General features: G+C 38.0%; 1 protein-coding gene across 1 annotated transcript in view; it reads left to right on the forward strand.

Annotated features, from left to right (window-relative positions):
* Positions 1-18,043: 18,043 nt before the first annotated feature.
* Positions 18,044-20,798, forward strand: part of ELOVL6 (ELOVL fatty acid elongase 6) — a 165,612-nt gene continuing 162,857 nt past the window's right edge. The window contains exon 1 of the mRNA XM_079920795.1: positions 18,044-18,254. The gene's annotated coding sequence lies outside the window, so the exon portion shown is untranslated. The remainder of the gene's footprint in view (positions 18,255-20,798) is intronic.

A 20,798-nucleotide genomic window follows, 5' to 3' on the forward strand; every position in this document is an offset into this window, starting at 1 on the left:
TCATAGTAGTCTCTTATGATCCTTTGTATTTCTGTGGTGTCAGTTTTAACTTCTACCCTTTCACCTCTAATTTTATTTGAGTCCTGTCTTTTTTTCTTGGTTAGTTTAGATAAAGATTGGTCAATTTTGTTTGCCTTTTCAAAGAACCAGCTCTTAGTTTTTTCTTAGTTTCCTTTTAATTTATTTGCTCTGATCTTTATTATTTTCTTCTTTATACTAATTCTGGACTTTATTCTTTTCTGTATTTTGGGGGTATAGGTAAATTGTTTATTTGGGATTTTTCTTGTTCCTGGATGTAGGCTCTATTGCTATGAACATCTCTCTTAGAGTGAAACAGAAAGAGACTCACAGACATAGAGAAGGGACTTGTGACTGCCAAGGAGGAGGGGGGATGGGGGAGGGTTGAAATGGTAGCTTGGGACTAGCAGATGCAAACTATTATATATAGAATGGATAAACAACAAGGTCCTATTGTATAGCACAGGGAACTAAATATATTCAATATCCTGTAATAAACCATAATGAAAAAGAATATAGGTACATGTATATATGCATATATAACTGAATCACTTTGCTGTACACCAGAAACTAACACAACATTGTAAGTCAACTATACTTTAATATAAATAAATAAATATTTTTTAAAAATTTAAAAGAACCATTTGCACTGCATCCCATAGACAACTATACTTTAATATAAATAAATATTTTAAAAAAATTTTAAAGAACCATTTGCACTGCATCCCATAGACTTCATGTTGTATATCTATTTTCCTTTGCCTCTAGGTATTTTTCATTTCTCCTTTGATTTCTTTGATGACTCATTGGTTTTTCAGTAGTATGTTTTTTAATCTCCATGTTATGTTTTTTCCCATTTTTTTTCTTGTGATTGGTTTCTAGTTTCATACTTTTGTAGTTGGAGAAGATGTCTGATACGATTTCAGTCTTCTTGAATATATTGATTCTTGTTTTGTGACCTAACATGTGATCTATCCTGGAGAATGTTCCATATGCACTTGAGAAGAATGTGTATTCTGCTGCTTTTGGATAGAATGTTCTGTAGATATCTGTTGAGCAATTGGGTCTATTGTGTCATTTATGTCTGATGTTTCCCTGTTGATTTTCTATCTTGATGATCTGTCCATTGATGTAAGTTGGGTGTTAAAGTCCCCTACTTTAACAAGAAATTGCTTTCAATTTCTTCCTTTAAGTCTGTTAATATTTGCTTTATATCTCTTGGTGCTCCTCTGTTGGGTGCATATACATATATAAATGTATATCTTCTTGCTGGATTGACCCTTTTATCATTATGTAATGCTCTTCTTTGTTTTTTATTATAGTCTTTGTTTTAATTCTATTTTGTCTGGTATGAGTATAGCTACTCCAGCTTTCTGTTCATTTCCATGTGCATAGAATATATTTTTCCATCCCTTCACTTTCAGTCTATATGTGCCCTTTCTTCTGAAGTAAGTATCTTATTAGCAGCATATAGATTAGTCTTTTTAAAATCCATTCGGCCACTATATGTCTTTTGAATTTAGTCCATTAACATTTAAAGTAATTATTGATAGATATGTAGTTGTTGCCATTTTGTTAATTGTTTTCTGGCTGTTTTTTGTAATTCCTCCCTATTTCTTCTCCTCTTTCTCTCTTCCCTTGTGTTTTGGTGGTTTTCTTTACTGCTATGTTTAGACTCCATTCTCATTTTCTTTTTGTATTTACTATAAGTTTTATCCTTGTGGCTGCCATGAGGTTCACATACAACACCATTTATAAGTATTAGCCTGTTTTAAGTTGGTAGTAGCTTAAATTTGAACATACTTCAAAGCTTTATCTTTTTATAGTTTAAAAATATACTTTTTATACTTGTTATACTTTTGGTGACAAATTTTACATCGTTTTATTTTATGCATCCCTTAAATAATTACTGTAATTTTAGTTATTTTTACTACTTGTGTCTTTTAACCTTCAAGCTTGCTTTATAAGTAAAAGATCAATCCACTGCCTCTTTTATGTACTTACCCTTTCCAGGGAGATTTTTACTTTTGTGTGTTTTCTAACTGTACCATTTCTTTTCAACTTAGAGAAATCCTTTTATTATTCTTGTAGGGCTGGTTTAGTGGTGATGAACCCCTTTAACTTTTGTTTGTCTGGGAAATTCTTGACCTCTCCTTCAATTCTGAGTGATAACCTTGCAGGGTAGAGAGTTTTTGTTTGGTATTTTTTTTCTTTCATCACTTTGAATATGTCATGCCACTCCCTTCTGACCTATAAAGTTTCTGCTGAAAAACCTGCCAATAGCTTTATGGGGTTTGTCTTATATGTAACAAACTGTTTTTCTCTTGCTGCTTTTAGAATTCTCTCTTTATCCTTAATTTTTAACATTTTAATTATAATGTGTTTTGGTTTGTGTCTTTTTGTGTTCATCTTATTTAGAATTCTCTGGATTTCCTGGACCTATATGTCTGTTTCCTTCCCCAGATTGGGAAAGTTTTCAGCCACTATTTCTTCAAATAATTTTTCTGGCCCTTTCTCTCTTATTCTGGGACTCCTATAATACAAATGTTACTCCACTTCGTGTTGTTCCAAAGGTACCTTCAGGTAGCTTCACTTTAATAAAATTCTTTTTTCATTTTGCTGCTCTGTCTGAGTGAGTTTCATTGTTTTGTCTTCCAGCTCACTGATTTGTTCTTCTACCTCATCTATTCTGATATTGAATGCCTGTAGTGTGTTTTTCAGTTCAATTATAATTTCTGTTTGATACTTTCTTATATTTTCTGTCTCTTCATTGAAGTTCTCGTTGTGTTCATCCATTCTTCTCCCAAGTTCTGTGAGCATCTTTATGACCAATACTTTGAACACTTCGTCAGGCAGATTGCTCATCTCCATTTCACTTACCTCTTTTGCTAAGGGTTTTGTCTTGTTCTTTTGATTGAAACATATTCCTCTGTCTCCTCATTTTGCCTAATTCTCTGCATTTGTTACTATGTGTTAGGTATGTCAGCTATGTCTCCCAGTTTTGAAGGACTGACCTTATTTAAAGGATGTCCTGTGGGGCTCAGAAGTGTAATCCCACCTGGCCATCAGAGCCAGGTGCTCAGAGGGTGTCCCCTATGCGTTCTGTGTGTGCCTTTCCATTATGGTAGGGCTGCAGCTGCTGCAGGGCACTGATGGGTGGGGCTATCACACAGCTGTGAGGCGCAGCTGAGGTGCAATGTGGGTGGGGCTCTCCGTGGGATGTGCTCACAGGTGATAACGGGTTAGATAAAGAATTCCAAAATGGCACTTGCACTTCCTACTCAACCTTTTTTTCTTCCATCTTTCCTTCACAGAGGTCATACCTGAACCAAAGTTCTCCCCTGAACCAAAGCCTCCTCCAGCTCCCCATTTTCCCTCATAGGCATTTTTCCCAATAAATAACTTGCACATTTAATTCCATTCTGGTGTCTTCTTCTCAGAGGAAGCAAACTAATACATCATTCTTAACTTTCTTCTAGTCATAAGATATGTCCCTTCCTCCTCCTGCCCAAGGATAGCTCATTCAACAATACTCTTGACCACAACCCCTCCTGTCATCTCAGGACCTTTTTACTCCCTCATTCTTACTTATAATACTTCTAATTTTCTTCTTGGTATACATGGTCTTTCTCAACTAAACAGCAACTACTAATACATATGCCCTGGAAACTGGACCCTTTCAGTCTGGATTTATTTAAGAAAGCAGAGCCACTTTAAAATTCCAGGAATAAAGGGTTTGCTGTAAGAATAAGGATTTATCTGAAGGATAGAAGAGCTGGGGGAACAAAGATCAGGGAATTCACCACCAAAGTTCAGAAAAAGTGAAACAGGCACTGATGACCACAATCTGCAGCACTGAGGCAACAGGTTATCTATCTAAAGTTCATGTGAAACTTGGAATTTTCAAGTTTCTCTGAAAAGTTTTCATTGACTAATTTACTCCAAAGCAATGAAGCAGGTGGTTCTCAAACAAACATAAAAAAGACTACCTCTCATTCAGGTTTGGCATTAGCAAAATCTATGACCATATGATAACCAAAATCATATGATAACCAGAGTTATCAGGGCTTACAACTAACTAGAAAACTTGTGACTGTAAGAACTCTGGAAGCCTGGGTCATTTCAGCACCTCTTTTCCTCTCTCTGCTCTCAGCTAGTTGTCCCTCATGGCCAGGACTGAGTTTCACTAGAACCTCCAAAAATGAAAGAAAGGAAACTACAAAATTATATTTCTCTTACCTAATTCAGAAAAATATGAGGAGAATGCTCCCTTTCTTAGTACTATTTTTATCAGGTCCTCAAAAAATTGTGCAAAAAAATATGATTTCTCATCACATATCTATAGCAATTAGACAGGAAATGTTAGGTTTGTTATTTCTTTATTTGAGGACAAATGGTTAAATGGCAGGAAAATGAGGTATTCATTCTGTCTTTACAAGAACCCGGGAGATCGGATTCTCTGGCAAGTGTCTAACCATCCTACTTCTACTGAAATATTTTTGTGACATATGCTAACTATCCATTGAGCCATCAGAGCCAGGTGCTCAGAGGGTGTCCCCTATGTGTTCTGTGTGTGCCTTTCCATTATGGTAGGGCTGCAGCTGCTGCAGGGCACTGATGGGTGGGGCTATCACACAGCTGTCCATTGAGTTACTTCATATTCACTTCTAAATAATTCCCCAGAAATTTAGAAATATATGTTCACTTTTCTCTCACCTATGTACAAAACATATATCCAGAGAGTTACTCAGAACTGTTAGAAATCCAAAGGTGGTATAACATGTCTGTTGTCATGACTGAGGACATCTCAAGAAACAATCGTATTGACAGCCATAGGAGCAGAGGAGAATGCAATGCGTATATACAACAGTGCTATCACATCGGCTCAAGGACTGCAGCCTAAAGTATATTACAAGTTAGCAGAAACTCAGCTAAAATGTTTAAGAAAGGGAGCAGTCATCCAAGGAGCATTCATTTAGAAATATAACTGAGACAAAATTTCCTAGTTCATAGGATTCCTTTTTGGATACAAACTATGCATTTGTGTAAGCTGGAAAAATCTGGAAGAACGTTGCTTTCAATATCATAAACATGGTTTGTTCACATATTCGCCAAATGACCTGCGGCAAAATAGCTTCTGTAGCATCTCAGATTCCTCATTTGACTTTTAAAAATATTTATCTTAATTACCACCAATAAGGCTATTATGGAAATTAAAGGCAATCTTGTGTGTAAACTAAATACACACACACACACACACAGATTAAAATAAAGGTAAAATAATTATTATTTATTAAAGACTATTTTTTTTTTGTTTTTTTGCGGTACACGGGCCTTTCACTGTTGTGGCCTCTCCCGTTGCGGAGCACAGGCTCCGGACGCGCAGGCTCAGCGGCCGTGGCTCACGGGCCCAGCCGCTCCGCGGCATGTGGGATCTTCCCGGACCGGGGCACAAACCCATTTCCCCTGCATCGGCAGGCGGACTCTCAACCACTGCACCACCAGGGAAGCCCCCTAAAGACTATCTTGATTAAACCCTGAGAAAGTCAGGTTCATGCTGTTTCATAACATCATGTAATGATTAAAGTGGCAATATAATAATGTGTCCTTTCTCTTTTAATTAATTTATGTTCCTTCTCTTCTTCAAAAGTCAGCTCAAAGCTTCTACAAGAAGCTTAAGAGGGTATACAGAAATATTCAAAGATGAAATGTCATTGTATCTGCAACTTATTTTGAAATGTGGCAGGGGGTGGAGTCGAGATCGTGGACCGGGAGGACGCAGAATTCGCGTCTCTGCACAACTAGGGCACCTACCAGGCACTGGTGGAGGACCATGGACACGTAAGAAGATGGGAGGAACCCCCAGCGACTGGCTAGGATGTGGGGTGTGGGGGGGGGAATGAGGAGGGAGGAGAAATGGAGGCGAGACAGGATTGGTGCCCCAGAGGGGCCGCTGGGGTGAGGAAGGGATCCCACACCCAAAGGGGGAAATTGGGGGCCATCGGGGAGGGCAGAGGATCAAAAAGGAGCGTGGCCAGGTTTTCCGTGCCCGCTTGGGCCCCCAGGAGCCTTCTGAGATCCTGGGCCTGATCCTCTGCCCACTGAGGTCCCCTCCAGCCACGCAGGTCCTGAGGGAGTGGGAGGGAGGGAAGAGGGAGCAAAAGTAAAGGCCGGATCTACAGGACCGGCACCCCTGAGGGAAGGCTGGGGGAGGCGAGGAGTTCCTACGCCAAGTGGGACCCACCCCCAGTTAGCAGTCCAGCAGTGCGGGGAAGACCCTGGGGGAGACAGTGGGGGTGGGGTGCGAAGGAACAGACGGGAACGGGGCCAGTGCCTTCCCTGTCCACTTAGGAACTGGGTAGCCTGTTAGGTTCTGGGGCCTAATCCTCTGCCCTTGAAGCCTCCCTCCTACCATGCAGAGCCCAAGCCCCACAGGCCCCTACCTCTACACTCAGAGACACCCTCTGAGACCCTCTCCAACTGCACTGACCCTAAACCCCAGCCTCAAACCCTCACCCAGGGCCTTACCTCCAAACTCCAGAACGCCACACTCCAGAAGACCCCCTTTGGACGTGCTGCCTCTCCTCTTACACACAGGTCCTAAGCAGAGGCCCTGCCCCATGCTTGAACATCACCCCACCTAGGACCCGCCCCCAAGGCCTTTTTCAGCTGCGTGGGTCCTCAGCCTAGGCCCCACCCCATGCTCAAACGTCACCCCCTCCCCACTGCCTAGGGCCCACCCCATCCTAAACCCAGCCCCTGCCTAAGTTCTACTCCTTGCCTAAACTCCACCCCCCATATCCAAGGCCTTTTTTTTTTTCTTTCTTTTTCTTCTTTTAGGTTAGGGTTCTGTTTGAACTTGTTGTTGATTCATTTATATTTTTTCTAATAAATCTTTTATTTTTCTAATTTTATTTTATTCTTTATACTTTGTTATTGTTCTGCTCCTTTTGGCTTGTTCCCCTGTTGTTTGTTTTTTTTCTTTTTTCTGCTGTGGTTTTGTTTTACCTTGTTGCAGTTGTTTCAATTATATTTTTATTTTTCCTAATATATTTTTTATCTTTCCAATTTTATTTTATTTTTTATTCTTTGCTATTGTACTGCTCTATTTTTCTTTCTTTTTTTTTTTTTTTTTTTGCTGCGCCGCATGGCTTGTGCGATTTTGGTACCCAGCCAGAGGTCAGGCCCAAGCTCCTATGGTGGGAGCGCCGAGTCTAAACCACTGGACTAAGAGAGAACCTCAGACCCAGGGAATATTGATAAGAGTGAGGCTTCCCGGAGGTCCTCATCTCAGCACCAAGATCTGGCTCTACCCAACTGCCTTCAAACTCCAGTGCTGGAGGCCTCAGGCCAAACAACCAGTAAGACAGGAATACAGCCCCACCCAGCAAAAAAAAAAAAAAAATGAAATGACCAAAAAAAATGTTACAGATGAAGGAGCAAGGTAAAAACCCACAAGACCAAATAAATGAAGATGAAATAGGCAACCTATCTAAAAAAGAATTCAGATTAATGATAGTAAGGATGATCCAGAATCTCAGAAACAGAAGGGAGAAAATACAAGAAATGTTTGACAAGGATCTAGAAGAACTAACAAGCAAACAGTGATGATCAACACAATAACTGAAATTTAAAGTACTCTAGAAGGAATCAATAGCAGAATAGAGGAGGCAGAAGAATGGATAAGTGACCTGGAAGACAGGATGGTGGATATAACTGCTATGGAGCAGAATTGAGAAAAAAGAATGAAAATAATTGAGGACAGTCTCAGAGACCTCTGGGACAACATTAAATGCACCAACATTCGAATTATAGGGGTCCCAGAAGAAGAAGAGAAAAAGAAAGGGTCTGAGAAAATATTTGATTATAGTTGAAAACGTCCCTAACGTGGGAAAGGAAACAGTCAATCAAGTCCAGGAAGTGCAGAGAGTCCCATAGAGGATAAACCAAGGAGAAACACACCGAGACACATATTAATCAAACTGTCAAAAATTAAATACAAAGAAAAAATATTAAAAGCAGCAAGAGAAAAGCAACAAATAACATACAGGGGAGTCCCCATAAGGTTATCGGCTGATCTTTCAGCAGAAACTCTGCAAGCCAGAAGGGAGTGGCAGGACATATTTAAAGTGATGAAAGGGAAAAACCTACAACCAAGATTACTCCATCCTGCAAGGATCTCATTCAGATTCAATGGATAAATCAAAAGCTTTACAGATAAGCAAAAGCTACAAGAATTCAGCACCACCAAACCAGCTTTACAGCAAATGCTAAGGAAACTTATCTAAGTGGGAAACACAAGAGAAGAAAAAGACCCACAAAAACAGGCACAAATCAAAAAGAAAATGGTAATAGGAACATACATATCGATAATCACCTTGAATGTAAATGAATTAAATGCTCCAACCAAAAGACACAGACTGGATGAATGGATACAAAACAAAAAGACCATATATATGCTGTCTAAAAGAAACCGACTTCAGACCTAGGGACACATACAGACTGAAAGTGAGGGGATGGAAAAAGATATTCCATGCAAATGGAAATCACAAGCTGGAGTAGCAATATTCATATCAGATAAAATAAACTTTAAAATAAAGAATGTTACAAGAGATAAGAAAGGATGCTACATAATGATCAAGGGAGCAATCCAAGAAGAAAACATAACAATTACAAATATTTATGCACCCAACATAGGAGCACCTCAATACAAAAGGCAAATTGTAACAGCCATAAAAGGAGAAATCAACAGTAACACAGTAATAGTGGGAGATTTTAACACCCCACTTACAGCAATAGACAGACCATCCAGACAGAAAGTTAATAAGGAAACACAAGCTTTAAATGACACAATAGGCCAGATAGACTTAATTGATATTTTTAGGACATTACACCTGAAAGCAGAAGAATAAACTTTCTTATCAAGTGCACATGGAACATTCTCCAGAATAGGTCACATCTTGGGTCACAAATCAAGCCTTGGAAAATTTAAGAAAATTGAAATTTTATCAAGTATCTTTTCCAACCACAACTCTATAGGTTAGAAATCAGTTACAGGAAAAAAAAAGTAAAAATCACAAATACATGGAGCCTAAACAGTGTGCTGCTAAATAACCAAGAGATCGCTGAAGAAATCAAAGAAGAAATTCAAAAATACCTAGAAACAAATGACAATGAAGACACGACAATCCAAAACCTATGGGACACAGCAGAGGCAGTTCTAAGAGGGAAGTTCATAGTAATTCCTGCTCACCTCAAGAAACAAGAAAAATCTCACATAAACAATCTAACCTTACACCTAAAGCAACTAGAAAAAGAAGAACAAAGAAAACCCAAAGTTAGTAGAAGGAAGAAATCATAAGTATCAGAGCAGAGAAAAACAAAATAGAAATGAAGAAAACAATAGGAAAGATCAATAAAACTAAAAGTTGGTTCTTTGAGATGATAAACAAAATTGATAACCTTTAGCCAGACTCATCAAGAAAAAAACAACCCAAATCAATAAAATTAGAAATGAAAAAGGAGAACTTACAATGGACACCACAGAAATACAAAAGATCATAAGAGACTATGACAAGCAGCTATATGCCAATAAAATGGACAACCAGGAAGAAATGGACAAATTCTTGGAAAAGTACAACCTTCCAAGATCGAACCAGGAAGAATTAGAAAATATAAACAGACCAATCACAGGTAATGAAATTGAAACCAAAATTAAAAATCTTCCAACAAACAGAAGTCCAAGACCAGATGGCTTCACAGGCAAATTCTGTCAAACATTTAGAGAAGAGTTAATACCTATCCTTCTCAAACTCTTCCAAAAAATTACAGAGGGAGAGACACCCCCAAACGCCTGCTATGAGGCCACTATCACCATGCTACCAAAACAGATAAAGATATCACAAAAAAAGAAAATTATAGACCAATATCACCAATGAACATAGATGCAAAAATCCTCAACAAGACACTAGCAAACAGAATCCAACAACACATTAAAAGGATCATACACTATGATCAAGTGGGATTTACCCCAGGGATCCAAGGATCCTTCAATATATGCAAAACAATCAATATGATACACTATATTAACAAATTAAAGAATAAAAACCATATGATCATCTCAATAGAGGCAGAAAAAGCTTTTGACAGAATTCAACACACATTTGTGATAAAAACTCTCCAGAAAGTGAGCAGAGAGGGAACCTACCTCAACATAATAAAAGCCATATATGACAAACCCCCAGCAAACATCATTCTCAATGGTGAAAAACTGAAAGCTTTTCCTCTAAGATCAGGAACATGAAAAGGATGTCAACTCTTGCCACTATTATTCAACATAGTATTGGAAGTCCTAGCCACAGCAATCAAAGAAGAAAAAGAAATAAAAGGAATAGAAATTGGAAAACAAGAAGTAAAACTGTCACTGTTTGCCAATGACATGATACTATACATAGAAAATCCTAAAGATGCCACCAGAAAACTACTAGAACTAATCAGTGAATTTGATAAAGTTGCAGGATACAAAATTAATGCACAGAAATCTCTTGCATTCCTATACACTAGCAATGAAAAATCAGAGAAATTAAGCAAACAATCCCATTTACTATTGCAACAAAAAGAATAAAATACCTAGGAATAAACCTACCTAAGGAGACAAAAGTCCTTATTCAGAAAACTATAAAACACTGATGAAAGAAATCAAAGCTAACATAAACAGATGGAGAGGTATACTATGCTCCTGGATTGGAAGGATCAGTATTGTTAAAATGACTATACTACCCAAAGCAATCTACAGGTTCAATGCAATCCCTATCAAGTTACCAATGGCATTTTTCACAGAACTAGAAGAAGAAATTTTACAATTTGTATGGAAACACAAAAGACCCCGAATAGCCAAAGCAATCTTAAGCAAGAAAAACGGAACCGGAGTAATCAGATTCCCTGACTTCAGACTATACTACAAAGCTACAGTAATCAAGACAGTAGGGTACTAGCACAAAAACAGGAATATAGATCAATGGAACAGGATAGAAAGCCCAGAGCACATATGGTCACCTTATCTTTGACGCACATATGGTCACCTTATCTTTGACAAAGGAGGCAAGTATATACAATGGAGAAAAGACAGCCTCTTCAATAAGTGATGCTGGGGAAAATGGACAGCTACATGTAAAAGAATGAAGTTAGAACACTCCCTAACATCATACACAAAAATAAACTCAAAATGGATTAAAGACCTAAATGTAAGGCCTGACACTATAAAACTCTTAGAGGAAAGCATAGGCAGAACACTGTATGACATAAATCACAGCAAGATCCTTTTTTTTTTTTTTTTTTTGCAGTATGCGGGCCTCTCACTGTTGCGGCCTCTCCCGTTGCAGAGCACAGGCTCCAGACACGCAGGCTCAGCAGCCATGGCTCACGGGCCTAGCCGCTCCACGGTATGTGGGATCTTCCCAGACCGGGGCACGAACCTGTATCCCCTGCATCGGCAGGTGGACTCTCAACCACTGTGCCACCAGGGAAGCCCAGCAAGACCCTTTTTGACCCACTTCCTAGAGTAAGGGAAATAAAAACAAAAATAAAGGGGACCTAATGAAACTTCAAAGCTTTTGCAAAGCAAAGGAAACCATAAACAAGACAAAAAGATAGCCCTCCGAATGGGAGAAGATATTTGCAAATGAAGAAACTGACAAAGGATTAATCCCCCAAATATACAAGCAGCTCATGCAGCTCAATATCACAAAACAAACAACCCAATCCAAAAATGGGCAGAAGACCTAAATAGACATTTCTCCAAAGAAGACATACAGATGTCCAACAAATAAAAGATGCTCAACATCACCAATCATTAGAGAAATGGAAATCAAAACCATAATGAGGTATCACCTCACACCAGTCAGAATTGCCATCATCAAAAAATCTACAAACAATAAATGCTGGAGAGGGTGTGGAGAAAAGGAAACCCTCCTGCACTGTTGGTGGGAATGTAAATTGATACAGCCACTATGGAGAACAGTATGGCAGTTCCTTAAGAAACTAAAACTAGAGCTACTATATGACCCAGCAATCCCACTCCTGGGCATATACCCTGAGAAAACTATAATGCAAAAATATATGTGTACCACAATGTTCATTGCAGCACTATGTACAATAGCCAAGACATGGAAGCAACCTAAATGTCCATCAACAGATGAATAAAAGATGTGGCACATATATACAGTGGAATATTACTCAGCCATAAAAAGGAATGAAATTGAGTTATTTGCAGTGAGGTGGATGGACCTATAATCTGTAATACAGGGTGAAATAAGTCAGAAAGGGAAAATCAAATACCATATGCTAATGCATATTTATGGAATTTTAAAAAGTGGTACTGATGAACCTAGTGGAAGGGCAGGAATAAAGATGCAGATGTAGAGAATGGATTTGAGGGCATGGGGGGTAAGGGGGGTAAGTTGGGATGAAGTGAGAGAGTAGCATTGACCTATATACACTACCAAGTGTAACATGGATGGCTAGTGGGAAGCTGCTGTATAGCACAAGGAGATCAACTAGATGCTTTGTTACGACAACCTAGAGGGATGGGGTAGGGAGGGTCGGAGGGAGGCTCAAGAAGGAGGGGATATGGGGATATATGTATACATATAGTTGATTCACTTTGTTGTACAGCAGAAACTGACCCAACATTGTAAAGCATTTATACTCCAGTAAAGATGCGGAAAAAAAAATGTGGCAAAATGTTAAAAGTGGGGATCTTAGGGAAGGATGCTTATTAAACTATTTGTTTAACTTGTCTCCAAGTTAAAACATTTTCAAAATAAAAAGTTGATGCAGGAAGCAGAATACATTCTCTCTCTCACTTCAGTCCTTCACATAGCTGTTCTTTCTCCTAGCACAGTATTTCCCTTCACCCTCTTTGTCCAGAATTGATTACAGTGGTGAAGTTTAGAGCCGTAGATCCTGATTCTGCCACATTCAAGGGGTTATTGGACTTCTGAAATGTTATTTTATCTTTCTGAGCCTCAGTTTTCTTATTTGTAAAACAAGAATTTTAATAGTATTGAGTCCAAAGACATATAGTTGATAGTACCTAACTCATGAATTTATTTACTTTAGAACTATGCAAAGTAGCTTCAGTAACCTTTTGGGCTTCAACTTTCTTACTTGTAAGTGAAGAACAATGACACCTCATAGAATTGTTGTGAAGATGAGTAGAGATGATAACTGTGAAAATATTTTGCAAACTGCAAAGTTCTATTATGATTATTATTATTAATTTATGAATTTTAAGTGCCTAATATCATACTAGCCACATGGTATGGCCTTAGAAATAATTATGAATAGGTTTTTGAATTTTTAGTAAAAAACTTTTTCTACAGTAACCTGTTAGATTGGATCACTGCTCTGTTCCCCTCAGCAGTTGTGTACCATTTGTATGGTGTGAATTTGTTGCTCATGTACTGATGTCTCTAGATGTTAACAGCATCTGTTGGGAGGAAATCCAATATTGGTCACTGTGGGGATCCTACCACTCCTTTAATAGTGTACAAGATCCCTAATATTTATATAATTTGGTAAAAGTGAGGAAGATCTTCTGATGTTCAGTCCATTATGATCACTACTGAGATGCCCACTGTCCAAGTCTACACGGTCCACATCAGTGAGTTGGTTAAGTGTCTGCACCTTCTGAGGCAAATTTCACCACTGGGACATTTACCACCCAACTAAGGGAACACTGAGTGTCCGGTCCCCAGGCATGCACACAGTCAACTCCATCAGGCCAGTGCACTGATCATCACAGAACCCACCACCTCTCAGTCCTTCTAGTCTTGATAAATCCAACCCTCTTGCCAAGGTAAGCCCACATCTCTCTCTTACTCTGGCAAAGCAAATGCTTCCTTTCCCTCCCCACTCAGTACAGGTTTGGTTAATATCAGTGGACCTGACACACTGAGAACACAAAGAGCTGGCTGGACATCCACAAAGGCAATAGGGGAAGTCATCTTTGACTTTTTGTCTGTTCCTCCATACCAACAACAAAGATACCAAGTAATTAATCAATAACTCATCTGTGATAGTGCAGAAAATTGCACTGACTCTTGCTAGGTCATCAGGATGAACTCCTCTCCAATTTTTTGATAAGTCCATGATATGACTTAAAATAGATTTGTCATACTGGAGTCTGCAGGTGTAGTTTCAGGTATCCATGGTTCTCAGGTTTAAGAAATAGTGATTTAAGGCAAGCAAGTGATCTAAGCAAGCAGATGATATCAGGACCCTGATGGGATTTCTTCTCTGTCCAGAATTTCTATTTCAAAAGTTCAAGAACTGATTTTTAAAATAACTTTGTGTCTTTCTTTCTAGTCATCTTATTGAAAGATTTTCAAATACCTGGGATTATTGAAACACTGAATATATTGTCTTAATAGAAAAAAAATGGTATAGAGCCTGCTACACCAGATAATTAAATGTGAGTCTTTCTTCGGTTGTCATGTGTTCTTTTCTTAACTCATCACTTTCATAATCTCTGGTACCACTGCAGTTAATTAAATTCTGTTATCTAAAGATTTGGGAATGATAAAATCAAAACTAAAGGAGAATCTCTGGTTTGCTTGGCTTGGACTATAAATACCTAAGATATCAGATATGGGGGGGAAAGTAGTCATTTTAATAGGCATGAACATTTAAAAGCTAAAAGAGGATAGAATCCATTTAGTTCAATTCATATATGACAAATCAGAAAAAAGGACCAAAGACTTTTTTGTCTGAGGTCACATATTATTATTATTTGTTTTAATACAAAAACATTTCCATGAATATATCTTGAATGAGTGGACTGGTTCACTATCATCTTAGACTTTACAATTTGCATTTCCTACTCCTTTTTGGTTACTTTTAATTTAGGGGAAAAAAAAAAGAGGAATGAACCTAATTCTTTGAGGGTCTATTCAATTTAGTATCTATGCTTTAATTTGATTGCTGTCTTTTAGCTAAGCCTTACCTTTCTTAGTTTTATCCACAAGTAAGCCAACAGTGATTGGTCCCCTTAGGCAGACTATGCTTCCATCACATGCTCATTGAGATAAAATCACAGTGCTTTATCACAACCCAGCAAAACACACACCTAAACCAAAAAGCATTATCAATTAGTACAGATTTTCCTAAATATTTATTTACAGTTACAATTATTTACAATTATCTCCTGCTCCAGCTCCCTTAAAATCCAGTCATTAGATTCTTTTCTCCTGTTTTCATCCCAATGTAGCATCTCTATCAGTTATTGATCTGTTGTCTCTCAGCTTCAAACTAGCCCCTTTAATCTTTATGATATTGGGACTGGGCTTCGAAAACTACTTCTGTGGTTTCATTTGAGGTTTTGCCAGTAGGAGAAACTAGAGAGAGACTAGAAGGCAGGAGTAGGGAGAAAGAATTCACCATTTCCCTTTTGCTTTCTATTGCTGCTTGGGTCACCCCAGTATGGTTCTTTATCCAAGTAGCACTGTTGGTTCCAGAAGCAGATGGCTCCAGTTTCCAGGTTTTTTTCACCTCTTATATCCAGCCTCATAATGAGGTAATCACCAGGCAAGCAGTTCTGAGGGCCCTTCCTCCAAGTGTTTAGGTTTTTGAGAACCCCAATCTTTTTCTCTTTGTACTAAAAATGAAGCTACTTCCTGAACTTATTATTTTCGTTTTATCTGTATTCCTTCCAAAACCCATTTGACCGATCCCCCACATTAAACTGTCTTTGTTAAAATAGTTGTTGCGGTTTCTCTTTTCCTGATTGGACTCTGACTGACACATGCTCAACATCCCATCTGTTGAAAGAGGTCTTTCATCACGTCTGTCTTGGATTTCAAAGTTCACTTAGCAAAATATTAAGGGAGCGCCTTAATTCATAATTTGCCAAATATATTCCTGCTCAGGACTATAGTTGGGAAAAGAGCTTCAGTTGACCCTTTTCCATCACTTTTGTCTTTCAGTTTCAAATGATGCACAGAAAAATTGTGCTTAAAGGGAATGAGATCAGGATAATCTTGGTCCCAAACAGAGAAGCTGAATGCTCGTTATCCTTTCATTGGCTGGCAGAAACTTCATCCAAACAGATGTCCTAGACCAATTTTTCCATGAATCTTGGTCTTAAATTCAGGATCTTAAAAAAGACTTAGAGATGCAGGACAGCCTTTCATCTGGGTAACTCAGAGGATCACAGATTGAAGCTCCCCCATAGAGAAGAAAGAGATATAACCCCAAAAGGCAGCTCAGGCTCTGACATTGAGGACAATTTTGTATGAATTAAAAGTTACAGCCTGAAAATTATATGTTCATCTGGTACAGGCCAAATCATCCATTCTGAGCAATCCAGTGAATGAAACAGAAAAGAAGTAGGTGATCTAAGGCACTTTAGGTCTAGAAAATTGTCCAATAGTTTTGAACTCTCCAAAAGAAGAACCAAACAGATAAAGAATACAATAACTGAAATAAAAAATACACTAGAAGGAATCACCAGGTCGATATCACTGAAGAACATAGATGCTAAAATTCTCAATAAAATATTAGCAAACTGAATCCAACAATACATTACAAGGATTGTACACAATGACCAAGTGGGACTTATCCCAGTGATGCAAGGAAGATTCAATATCATTAAATCAATCAGTGTGATACACCACATTAACATATTGAAGAATAGAAGATTGTCTCAATAGATGCACAAAAAGCTTTCGACAGAATTCAACATCCATTTGTGATAAAAAAAATAATAAAACCCTCAAGAAAATGGATATAGGGACTTCCCTGGTGGTCCAGTGGTAAAGAATCTGCCTTTCAATGCAGGGGACGTGAGTTCTATCCCTGGCTGGGGAAGTAGGATCCCACATGCTGTGGGGCAGTTGGGCTCTCATGCCACAACTACTGAGCTCGCACGCCTCAACTAGAGAGTCTGCATGCCACAAACTACAGTGCCCATGCTCTCTGGAACCCACATGCCACAACTACAGAGCCCACCTGCTCTGGAGCCTGTGGGCCACAACTAGAGAAGAGAAAAACCACATGCCACAACTAGAGAGAAGCCCATGCACTGCAACAAAGATCCCATGTGCCTCAACTAAGACCCAACACAGCCAAAAATAAATAAATAATAAATATTTTTTTTAAATCTTTAAAAAAAACCCCAAATGGATATAGAGGGAACATACCTCAATATAATAAAGGCCATTTATGGCAAGCCCACAGCTAATATCATACTCAATGATGAAAAGATGAAAACATTTCCTCTAAGATCGGCAACAGGACAAGGATGCCAGCTCTTGCCACTTTTATTCAACATATTATTGGAAGTCAGACAACAAAAAGAAATAAAAGAAATCCAAATTGGAAAAGAAGAAGTAATACCTGTGACAGTTTGCAGATGACATGATACTATACAAAGAAAATCCTAAAAACAGCACCAAAAAAACCAATGAATTCAGTAAAGTTGCAGGATACAAAATTAACATACAGAAATCTGTTGCATTTCTGTCCTCTAACAATGAACTGTCAGAAAGAGGAAATGAAGAAAGCAGTCACATTTATCATTGCATCAAAAAGAATAAAATACCTAGGAATAAATCTAACCAAAGTGGTAAAAGACCTGTATTCAGAGAGCTATAAGACATTGATGAAAGAAACTGAAGATAACACAAACAGATGAAAAGTTATAACATGTTTATGAATTGGAAGAATTAATATTGTTAAAATGACCATAATACGCAAAGCAATCTACAGGTACAATGCAATACCTATCAAGATACCAATGATATTTTTCACAGAACTAGAACAAATAATTCTAAAATTTGTATGGAAACACAAAAGACTTAGAATAGACAAAACAATCTTGAGAAAGAAGAACAGAGCTGGAGGTATTATGCTCCCTGACTTCAGACTGTATTACAAATCGACAGTAATCAAAACAGTGTGGTACTGGCATAAAACAGACACGAAGACTAATGGAACAGAATAGAGAGCCCAGAAATGAACACTTCTTAATATGGGCAATTAATCTATGACAAAGGAGGCAAGAATATACAATGGGGAAAAAACAGCTTTTTCAGTAAATGGTCTTGGAAAACTGGACAGCTACATACAGAAGAATCAAACTAGAATATTCTATCACACCATGCACAAAAATTCAAGATGGATTAAAGACTTAATAGTAAGACTTGAAACCATGAAACTTCTAGAAGAAAACATAGGCAGTAAGTTCTTTGACATCGGTGTTAGTAATTTTTTTTTTTTGGATATGTCTCCTTGGGCAAGGGTAAAAAAAAGCAAAAGTAAATAAATGGGACTACATCAAACTAAAAGGCTTTTGCACAGCAAAAGAAACTATCAAACAAAACGAAAAGGCCATCTACCAAATGGGAGAAGATATTAGCAAATGACACATCCAACAGTGGGTTAATACCCCAAAATACAAAGAACTCATACAACTCAACATCAAAAAAAAAAAAAAATCTGATAAAAAATGGGCAGAGGATCTAAATAGACATTTCTCCAAAGAAGACATACAGATGGCCAACAGGCACTGAAAAGGCGCTCAACGTCACTAATCACCAGGGAAATGCAAACCAAAACCAAAATGAGATTTCACCTCACACCCATCAGAATGGCTATCATCAAAAAGACAGCAAATAATAAATTTTGGTGAGGATATGGGGAAAAGGAAACCCTCCTACACTGTTGGTGAGAATGTAAACTGGTGCAGCCACTGTGGAAAACAGTATGGAGCTTTCTCAAAAAGCTAAAACTAGAACTACCATATGACCCAGTGATTCCACTCCTGGGTATATATCTGAAACACACAAAAACACTAACTCAAAAAGATACATGCACCCCAGTGTTCATAGCAGCATTATCTACAACTGCCAAGATATGAAAGCAACCAAAGTGTCGATCAATAGATGAATGCATAAAGAAGATGTGGTACATATATACAACGGAATACTACTCAGCCATAAAAAGTGAAAGTTTTCCATTTGCAGCAACGTGGATGGGCTTGGAAGGGATTATGCTAAGTGAAATGAGTCAGAAAACTACAAATGTCTCATGATCTCACTTATATGCAGAATCTAAAACACAAAACAGAAATAAACAAGACAAAAAGAGAACAGACTCATAGATACAGAGAACAAACAGGTTGTTGCCAGAAGGAAGGAGGGTGGGAGAAATAGGTGAAAGGGATTAAGACTTACAAATCTCCAGTTATAGAATAAATAAGTCACAGGGATGTAATATACATTATAAGGAATAAGATCAATAATATTGAAATAACTTTGTATGGGGACAGATGGTTACTAGACTTGTAGTGGTAATCATTTCATAATGCCTGCAAATGTCAAATCATTATGTAGTACACCTGAAACTAACATAATATTGTATGTCAACTATACTTGAATTTAAAAAAGAAACATTCAGGGACTTCCCTTGTGGTCCAGTGGTTGGGACTCCGCACTTTCATTGCAGGGGGTGCAAGTTCAATCCCTGGTTGGGAAACTAAGATCCCACATGCTGCCTGGGGCGGCCAAAAAGAAAAAAAGAAAGAAACATTCAGAAGATAAGTGATCCTTAAACATAGGAGTTAAATACCAAGTGATATACTCGCATGAAACAAGAAATTCTAGATCTCCTTTGTCAAACATATGTGAAATAGAGAGGCCCTTTCAAACTAAACCCCGCTTCCTTTTTCAAAGGCCATTTCTTTCACCCAAAGTGTTTTAGGTATAAAATAATGTTATCCCAATCTAGACTACTTTGAACCCAGAGGGGAAAAAAAGGCAGATAATTTCAACACTATAACACAACAATTATAATTTTTGCCTAATACCCTACAGTATTTTTTTTCCAGGTCTGTTTGAAATTTTGAGGATGAAATCTTCACTGTAGATGAAAGAGCCCTTTATAGAGATGACTCATTGTAAAACTCACCACCTCTTTAAGTTTATTTATCTCATTTTAGTACAGATGAGAAGATAAAGCCATGGGAAATTTTTTAAAACAGACCTTATTATGGAAAGAGAAAACAGGTTCTCATTAATAAGATTTGGGATAACTCCTGGTGAGACCCAACCTCAAGGTTCCCAGTTGCAGTGAACCAGCTCAGTCCTGCTGTACTTAATTACTGTATTCTTCTGTTGGAAAAAAAATGAGAAAATAATCTAGTCCAAATTTACAAATCAAAAGGTTAAGAAACATTGCCTACTCCAGATCTGAGCATATAGCCTCCTGATTCCATGGGAGAAAGGAAAAGAGAGAGAATCTACCTGTGAATGACTCTTGGGAAATTCATCGCACAGGCTTACCTTGCACTACAGTAAAACCAACAGCAGTTAGAACACAATCTCCAATTAGCAGATGAGGGAACTGAGGTGGGAAAGAACAAAATGCAAATAAATGGGCAAGCTCAATACCTCTCCTTCCTTTCCATTTTTTTTGTTGTTGTTGTTGTTCAATTACACCACACTTTTGTTTGCTTCCCTTTAAGCCCTGAATGCCTATGTTTATGCTGGTTGCCACAGGCCAAAAAGGACTTGTTCAAGTTTCACTTCAATTAGGGAAAAAAGCTTAATTTGAACACTTAATATATAATCTTCCCAAAACTGCTCAATTTGTAAACTACACCTTTTTATCTGAAACTCCAAGGACTGCCTTAGTCAAATATATGGATATATTTGATTATTACAGGCATCCTCCACTTTTTGAAAGTTCGCTTTACACTATTTCACTTTTATGAAAGACCTACA

The sequence above is a fragment of the Stenella coeruleoalba genome, assembly GCF_951394435.1.
Source record: "Stenella coeruleoalba genome assembly, chromosome: 4".
In the NCBI taxonomy this organism is placed as follows: Eukaryota; Metazoa; Chordata; class Mammalia; order Artiodactyla; family Delphinidae; genus Stenella; species Stenella coeruleoalba.